Genomic DNA, 8428 nt, shown 5'->3' on the forward strand with positions numbered 1-8428 from the left:
TATTTCTTAAGAACAACAGATTCTCATGGATTGAGGCCCTTAGCGCTTACTCTTAAGTTAATGTACCTAATACCTGCATGCATTTAATAAATATTTTGCTTTAAAGAGGATTAGCCAGCAATTTGTTTACTCCTCTGTAGTTCTCTGGCTGCTCAGAAGTTATTTCACATTAAAAATTACCATTCTGGTATACACACTGTAGTATGTAATTTGTTTCTAAAGGATTTAAAAATTTCTACTTAAAACTATTTTTAGGAGAATAGAAACCTCATTTTTCAAATCATAAGACATGTTTTACTGTTGTGATTTGAAAGTATTAGGACAATTGTTGGTCAACTGAGCCCTCTCCACACCTTGTTAAACCATATTCTTTGGGAAAACGTGGTTTTGATGAACAAAAGGTAAAATGTCTATTGTGACAGCTGTTTTTATAGGAGATTCTATTGAAAGTCAAGACTATAATCTTGCCCTTCTTCACCCCTTCTCATAGGTTTTCCTGTAGTTAGAGATCACTGACCCTGAAGGGCAATCTTGCTGTGTAACTTTTGGGGATCCTGAACTAGAGCTACAAAACGCACCAATTTTGACCTGTTCACTCAGTAGTGCTCCGTTTAGGAAACCATTCCTTCAATTTTGGAATAACGATGAATTATATTTTCTGAATTCCAATAGAAACTCAATGGAAGTCTTATTCTGTGGTACTGGGTTAGGAAGAATATTAGCTTAGCTTAAACGATTCTATATAGAGCTGTAAATAATTTTACTATAATGGTATATAGCATATATCTTACTACATATCTTGATGTATAGCAATGCATAAGTAAGAAAATGCTTGTTTTTTACAATGCATATTTGGCTAATTTGACTTAATTCCCATGCGTTTTACCAATTATATACATTTATTTAGTGCATAAAAAGTGTAACAATTAATATTGACGTGTAAATGAGTATGCGTGGTCTACCACTGTTTTGTTCAAATACGATGTGTCAACTTCAATTTGTTATGAAATGCAGAGTGATAGATGAGAGTGATAGATCTAAGGTATATACAGTGCAGTATGGAATTCTGTCAATCACCAAGCAGCGTTTCGAAAGGAGAAGTATAATATGACGTTTAATTGCGGGAGTTTCTCTGATCTTGACTCACTTGAGATTAATCAAATACGATAAATAGGGATTATATAAACTTTCAGAGAGGAAAGTTGACCTATAAAATTTGTGGCTTTTATGTATATAGTGATACCACTTTTTTTGTTTGTATGAAAATGAAACAAATGCTGAAAGTAAAGCCAATATAATAAAACTTCAAATTGTTTTTCATTACTCTTGCTAGTTTTAATATTTTACAATGACTTTTCCAGTTTTTATTTTCCTTTGGAAGGTAACTATTTAATTTTGTGCATACTTAAGATTTTTAAAAGCTCTGCTCAGAGTTTTACAGATTTCTTATTGTCACTTTTAAATAAAAAATATTCTTTCTGCATCTATTTTCACATTTGTAATTTTAATATAAAAATAATTATTTTTATGTATCTTGAGGCCTCAGAAATCATATTGTTTAATATAATGATTTGATTTGGTGTCCCCTAAAAACTAAGCAGAAGTGAATGTCAGAGAGCCGGAGCCAAGATGGCAGAATAGACAGGCGCTTCCATCGAGCCCTTTTTACAACAAAGACCCGAAAAAACAAGTGAAATGAGTACATTTGTGACAAGCTGGGAGCCCTGAGCATCAAAGGCTAGCTTAGACAATGAACTAAGGGGGAGGGAGAGGAAGAGACTGTTCAGAAGTGGAGAGGAGTTACTGGACCTGAATCGCGGGGAGCGCTCAGGCACATTCCCGGAACGGCAGTGGTGGATTGGTACTAGCGTTTGGCCACAGTTTCCTCAGGGAGAAGCAGCCAGCCACACAGCCTACTCACACCTCTGGAACCTGAGGAGAATGGTGCTCTCAGCTAAAGCTAAGTACTTGCATATATTTTACTGCACCCCCCCACCCCCAAGCCGGCTTCAGAGGCTGAGTCCCCGGGCCTGAGATAGACCCTGGTGAGCACCTAGCGCCATCTTCCCAGCCTTGGTGGAGGAAAAAATTTGCAGCTGGAGGGAAAAGATAATTTGCTAGCTCCATTAATTGGGGGAGCTCAGGACAGAAGTGGCTCCTGTCCAGGCATAAACCATCCGTGGACCTTGAGCATCTTTCCCTTCTGCATGGACCTGTGTCGGCCTACTTAGGGAGAATAGGCCCTTGTTGGTAAACTCCAACCATTTCAGCTGTGCGGTGGAGAGGTGGGTGTTTGACATTTGACATTGCTTTGCCAATTAAACGATGTCCTCACCTACCCACGTCAGGGACCTAAGGACAGGTAGCTCCAGTCAGGTCATCCAGTCACCCGCAACAGGGGTCCAAAGATAACTGGTACCTCCCAGTCCTTACAACCAAAAAACTTTGGGTGCCCATGGTCCCTCTGCAGAACCCACCCACCAGCACACTCTAGGGAACAGAGACGCATTTTCCTCAGAGACACTTGGGGGCCAGTTCTCAGCCCCCAGCCTTGTTCAGAGTGTGACCCCCTGCTGCAATCAGATACCGGTATATACGTCAATCACCCCTGCCCCTCTAAGACTGTAGGACAGAGCCTGTACCACACACTTGATATCAGCTACCTGGAAACTTGAGCTGAATTCATACAAGAAAACTGAATGAACTTCTAGACTGATATACCTGATAACAGCTCTAGCCAGCTGGGGACAGGACACCAGAGCTCCAAAGGTGAAAATAATCAAGCTAGCTCACTCAGGCAACCCATAGGGGTATACCAAAACAAAACAAAGCAAGCAGCTACGACATAGTAAGCAAGCATAAACTAAATACAATAACTTATAGATGGCTTGGAGACAAGAGTCAATATCAAGTCACATAAAGAAACAGACCATGATCACCTCAACGGAGTCTCAAAACAGGGATCTTCTAGATAAAAGTGCATTCCTGGAATTACCAGATGCAGAATACAAAAGTTTAATATACAGAAGCCTTCAAGACATCAAGAAGGAAATGAGACAATACACAGAACAAGTCAAGGAACACACAGATAAAGCAACTGAAGAAATTAGAAAGACTATTCAGGAGCATAATGAAAAGTTTAATAAGCTGGAAAAATCCATAGACAGACAGCAATCAGAAAATCAGAAGATTAACAATAAAATTACAGAACTAGATAACTCAATAGAAAGTCAGGGGAGCAGAACTGAGCAAGTAGGAGCTAGAATTTCTGAACTCGAAGATAAATCACTTGACACTAATATATTTGAAGAAAAGTCAGATAAAAGAATTAAAAAAAAACAAACCTTAAGAATCATGTGGGACTCTATCAAGAGAAATAAACTACAAGTGACTGGAGTACCAGAACAGGGAGGGATAACAGAAAATACAGAGAAAATTGTTGAAGATTTGTTGGCAGAAAACTTCCCTGATATTGTGAAAGATGAGAAGATATCTGTACAAGATGCTCATTGAACTCCATATAATGTAGATCTTAAAAGAAAGTCACCAAGGACACTTGAGACTATGTTGGCATCTGCTGCCTGGAGGAGGGATGAGAGGGTGGAGGGGGTTAGAAGCTGACGAAGAGGACACGAAAAGAGAGATTGGAGGGAGAGAGCGGGCTGTCTCGTTAAGGGGAGAGTAATTGGGAGTGTGTAGCAAGGTGTATATGGGTTTTTGTGTGAGAGACTGACTTGATTTGTAAACTTTCACTTAAAGCACAATAAAAATTATTAAAAAAAAATGAATCCTTAAACCATCTTGGACAATAGAAATTCATTGATTTGAATCCTCCTTGTTATGAATTGAATTGTGTTCCCCCAAAATATGGGTCAACTTGGCTAGTTCCCAGTATCACGTGATTGTCCACGACTTCATCATCTGACGTGATTTTCCTATGTGTTGTAAATCCTACCTCTACGATGTTAATGAGGCAGGATTAGAGGCAGTTTAGTTAATAAGGCAGGATTCAATCTACAAGATTAGGTTGTATCTTGAGTCAGTTTGTTTTGAGATATAAAAGAGAGAAGTGAGTGGAGAGATGGGGGGACCTCGTACTGCCGAGCAAGAAGAGCCAGAAGCAAGCATTCTTTGGACTCAAGCTACCTGCCCTGAGAAGCTTCTGGGCCAAGGGAAGATTAATGACAAGGACATATCCCCAGAGCTTACAGAAAGAGAAAGCCTTTCCCTGGAGCTGGCACCCTGAAATAAATTTTTCTTTGTTAAAGCCAAAAAAAAAAAAAAAAAAGAAAAGAAAGTCACCAAGACATAGTATAATCAAGATTGTCAAAACCAAAGATAGAGAGAGGATTATAAGAGCAGTGAGGGATAAACAAAAAGTCACCTACAAAGGAGAGTCAATAAGAATAAGCTCGGACTACTCAGCAGAAACCATGCAGGCAAGAAGGCAATGGGATGACGTATTTAAAGAATTGAAGGAAAAAAATTGCCTGCCAAGAATCATATATCCATCAAAACTGTCTCTTAAATATGAAGGTGAAATTAAGACATTTCCAGATAAACACAAGTTGAGGGAATTCGTAAAAACCAAACCAAAATTACAAGAAATGCTAAAGGGAGTTCTTCGGTTAGAAAATCAATAATATCAGGTATTGACCCAAGACTAGAACATGGGGCAGAGCAACCAGAAGTCAACCCAGAGAGGGAAGTCCAAAAAAACAAAGCAAGAGTGAAAAAAAACAAAAGGCCAAAACAAGGTAACAGCGATGTTATTATATAAAAGAAGACAACATTAGAATAATAAAGAGGGATTAAGCAATGTAATCATACACCTTCCATATGGAGAGGAAGATATGGCGATACAAAGAAAAAAAAGTTAGTTTTAAATTTAGAAAAATAGGGGTAAGTAATAAGGTAACCACAAAGGAGATTAACTATCCTACTCCTCAAAATAAAATACAAGGGAAAAATACAGACTCAGCAGAAACAAAATCAACAACAACAAATATGAGGAAAGGGCAATATATAAAGAAAATCTACTCAGCACATAAAATCAAGTGGGAAAAAGAAACTGTCAACACACAAAAAAAGACATCAAAATGATAGCACTAAATTCATACCTATCCGTAGTTACCCTGAATGTAAATGGACTAAATGCATCAAAAGAGACAGAGAGTGGCAGAATGGATTAAAAAATAAGATCCGTCTCTATGCTGCCTACAGGAGACACACCTTAGACTTAGAGATACAAACAAACTGAAACTCAAAGGATGGAAAAAAATATATCAAGCAAACAACAATCAAAAAAGAACAGGAGTGGCAATATTAATTTCTGACAAAATAGACTTTAAATTAAGGAAGGACACTATATAATGATTAAAGGGGCAATACACCAAGAAGATATAACCATATTAAATATTTATGCACCCAGTGACTGGGCTGCAAGATACATAAAAAAAAAAACTCTATTAGCATTGAAAAGTGAGATAGACAGCTCCACAATAATAGTAGGAGACTTCAACACACCACTTTCGGTGAAGGACAGGACATCCAGAAAGAAACTCAATAAAGACATGGAAGATCTAAATGCCACAATCAACCAACTTGACCTCGTAGACATATACAGAACACTCCACCCAACAGCAACCAAGTATACTTTCTTTTCTAGTGCACATGGAACATTCTGTAGAATAGACCACATATTAGGGCATAAACCAAGCCTCAGCAGAATCCAAAAACAATGAAATATTACAAAGCATCTTCTCTGACCATAAGGCCATAAAAGTGGAAATCAATAACAGAAAAAGCAGGGAAAAGAAATCAAACACTTGGAAACTGAACAATACCCTGCTCAAAAAAGACTGGATTATAGAAGACATTAAGGATAAAATAAATAAATGAATAAATAAAAAACAAATTTGAAAACATAGGAGAAATGGATGAATTCCTAGAATCACACGACCTACCTAAACTAACACAAACAGAGGTAGAACAACTAAATAGACCCATAACAAAAGCAGAGATTGAAAAGGTAATCAAAAAACTCCCAACAAAAAAAAAGCCCTGGTCTGGACAGCTTCACTACAGAGTTCTACCAAACTTTCAGAGCAGAGTTAACACCACTACTACTAAAGGTATTTCAGAGCATAGAAAAGGATGGAATACTACCAAACTCATTCTATGAAGTCACCATATCCTTGATACCAAACCAGGTAGACATCACAAGAAAAGAAAAGTATAGACCTATATCCCTCATGAACACAGATGCAAAAACCCTCAACAAAATTTGAGCCAACATATCAAAAAAATAATTCATCATGACCAAGTGGAATTCATACCAGGTATGCAGGGATGTTTCAACATTAGAAAAATAATTAATGTAATCTACCACATAAATAAAACAAAAGACAAGAATCACATGATTTTATCAATTGATGCAGAAAAGGCATTTGACAAAGTTCAACACTCATTCATGATAAGAACTCTCAGCAAAATAGGAATAGAAGAAAAATTCCTCAACAGAATAAAGGGCATTTATACAAAGCCAACAGCCAACATCACCCTAAATGGAGAGAGCCTGAAAACATTCCCATTGAGATCGGGAACCAGAAAAAGATGCCCTTTATCACCACTCTTATTCAACATTGTGCTGGAAGTCTTAGCCAGAGCAATTAGGCTAGATAAAAAATAAGGGCATCCAGATTGGCAAGGAAGAAGTAAAAGTATCTGTATTTGCAGATGACATGATCTTCTACACCGAAAACCCTAAGGAATCCTCCAGAAAACTGCTGAAACTAATAGAAGAGTTCAGCAGAGTATCGGGATACAAGATAAACATACAAAAATCAGTTGGATTCCTCTACACCAACAAAAAGAACATCGAAGAGGAAATCACCAAATCAATGCCATTTACAGTAGCCCCCAAAAGATAAAATACTTAGGAATAAATCTTACCAGAGATGTAAAAGGCTTATGCAAAGAAAACTACAGTACACTTCTGCAAGAAACCAAGAGAGGCTTACATAAATGGAAGAACATACCTTGTTCGTAGATAGGAAGACTTAACATTATAAAAATGTCTATTCTACCAAAAGCGATCTATAGATTTAATGCAATTCTGATCCAAATCCCAACGACGTTCTTTAATGAGATGGAGAAACAAGTCACCAACTTCATATGGAAGGGAAAGAGGCCCTGGATAAATAAGGCATTACTGAAAAAGAACAAAGTGGGAGGCCTTACTTTACCTAATACTGCCACAGTAGTCAAAACAGCCTGCTACTGGTACAACAGCAGATACATGGACCAATGGAACAGAATTGAGAATCCAGACATAAATTCATCCACATATGAGCAGTTGATATTTGACAAAGGCTCCAAAACAGTTAAGTGGGGGAAAAGACAGTCTTTTAAATAAATGGTGCTGGCATATAACTGGATATCCATCTGCAAAAAAATGAAACAAGACCCATACCTCACTCCGTGCACAAAAATGAACTCAAAATGGATCAAAGACCTAAATATAAAATCTAAGATGATAAAGATCATGGAAGAAAAGAATAGGGACAACGTTAGGAGCCCTAATACATGGCATAAACAATATACAAAACATTATAAAGAGTGTAGAAGAAAAACTAGATAACTGGAAGCTCCTAAAAATCAAACACCTATGCTCATTCAAAGACTTCACCAAAAGAGTAAAAAGACTACCTACAGACTGGGAAAAGTTTTTAGCTGCAATATTTCTGATCAGTGCCTGATCTCTAAGATCTACATGATACTGCAAAAACTCAACTGCAAAAAGACAAATAACCCAATTAAAAAATGGGCAAAAGATATGAATAGACACTTCACTAAAGAAGACATTCAGGTAGCTAACAGATATATGAGGAAATGTCCACGATCATTACCCATTAGAGAAATGCAGATCAAAACTACAATGAGATTTGATCTCACTCCAAGAAGGCTGGTATTAATCCAAAAAACACAAAATAATAAATGTTGGAGAGGCTGTGGAGAGATTGGAATACTTATACACTGCTGGTGGGAATGTAAAATGGTACAACCACTTTGGAATTGATTTGGCACTTCCTTAAAAAGTTAGAAATAGAACTACCATACCAGCCAGCAATCCCAGTCCTTGGAATATATTCTAGAGAAATAAGAGCCTGTACACTAACAGATAAATGCACACCCATGTTTATTGCAGCAGTGTTTACAAGAGCAAAAAAATGGAAACAAACAAGGTGCCCATCAACGGATGAATGGATAAATAAATTATGGTATATTCACACAATGAAATACTACGCACCGATAAAGAACAGTGAGGAATCTGTGAAACATTTCACATCATGGAGGAACCTGGAGGGCATTATGCTGAGTGAAATTAGCCTGTTGCAAAAGGACAAATACTGTATAAGACCACTAT

The sequence above is a fragment of the Elephas maximus genome, chromosome 6 (assembly GCF_024166365.1).
Source record: "Elephas maximus indicus isolate mEleMax1 chromosome 6, mEleMax1 primary haplotype, whole genome shotgun sequence".
In the NCBI taxonomy this organism is placed as follows: domain Eukaryota; kingdom Metazoa; phylum Chordata; class Mammalia; order Proboscidea; family Elephantidae; genus Elephas; species Elephas maximus.